Genomic DNA, 1,187 nt, shown 5'->3' with positions numbered 1-1,187 from the left:
ACAAAAAAAAAAAAAAAAAAAAAGAATTCAAAGTGTATTAATGGCAATACTACTACAATGGAAATATAAATGGAAAATATAACAAATGTCTACATGTGTGCAAGAGACAGATTTTAATGTATAAAGAATTTTTGCACACTTCCAGTAGTGAGCATGGCAAAGTACTTCTGTCAGACTCACTCTCCCATCAACAACTGCAAACCTGGCAGAACAGAACACAGGTGCCTCCTGGCTCTAGGGGGCCGCACAGAGAGCCCCATGCTTACTGCATGTCTCCCTGGACTTATTCTCCATGCACTGGGAAGCAGAGTTTTAAATGGCAAGGCAGAGGATTGCTGTGAGTCTGAGGCCAGCCTGGACTACACAGCGAGACCTTGTCTCAAAAACTAAAAACTAAAAATAAAAATAAGGCAAGGCAGTTGGGATGTAGGGATAAGATTTTCCTACAAGTCTGCCAAAGGGAGGACTCTTCAAAAGCACACATGTGGTTTTCTTGGGGTAATTAGCCAAATCCTAAACTGCTTGTAGGTTGAGCTTCATAGTGGCTAAGGGCACAGTGTTAGGAAAAGTTTATATTTTCATCTCAGCCAGAATAGAAAAATATTAGTGAACACCCAGGAGACTTATCTTCCACCTGGAAAGGTCATTTTTAGGAGGAATAGTAAAGATCATGCCTTAGGAGGTGACAAAATTCTACCCTCCCTCAAGCAATGTACAACACAGCCCAGTAGGATCCAAGTGACCCATCAATAGTTAGACTGCTTGGAAGGTAAAATTCAACATTCTTTAGGAGAAGATAACTTAATCCTGAGCTTCCGTATTGTTCAAAATATCCAGCATAATAAACACGAACTACTAAATATATGAACAAGTAGGAAAACAAAATGTAAAACAAAAGAAGCCAATGCAGAAATAATATGCATAGGAACATCAGAAAATAGCATGTTAAAATACAGTAAAACCTTGAACTGTAACTTGTTCTGCAAGATGAGTGCACATTTCTAATAAATTTTAACTTGATAAGTGAGTGCTGTCTTGCAATACGAGTACGTGGTGCTGAATATCACATGATCACAACTGAGCCAGTGGCTGGCTCTCTGTTTTTCTTTGCAGACTCAGTTGAACCCAGGGCATTTGCGCTGAGCTACATCTCCCGCCTTTTTTTTTTTTTTTTTTTTTTTTTTTTT

The sequence above is a fragment of the Fukomys damarensis genome, unplaced genomic scaffold, assembly GCF_012274545.1.
Source record: "Fukomys damarensis isolate Sample0158 unplaced genomic scaffold, DMR_v1.0_HiC HiC_scaffold_33, whole genome shotgun sequence".
Classification (NCBI taxonomy): Eukaryota; Metazoa; Chordata; class Mammalia; order Rodentia; family Bathyergidae; genus Fukomys; species Fukomys damarensis.
Note: the sequence above shows the minus strand (reverse complement) of the source record.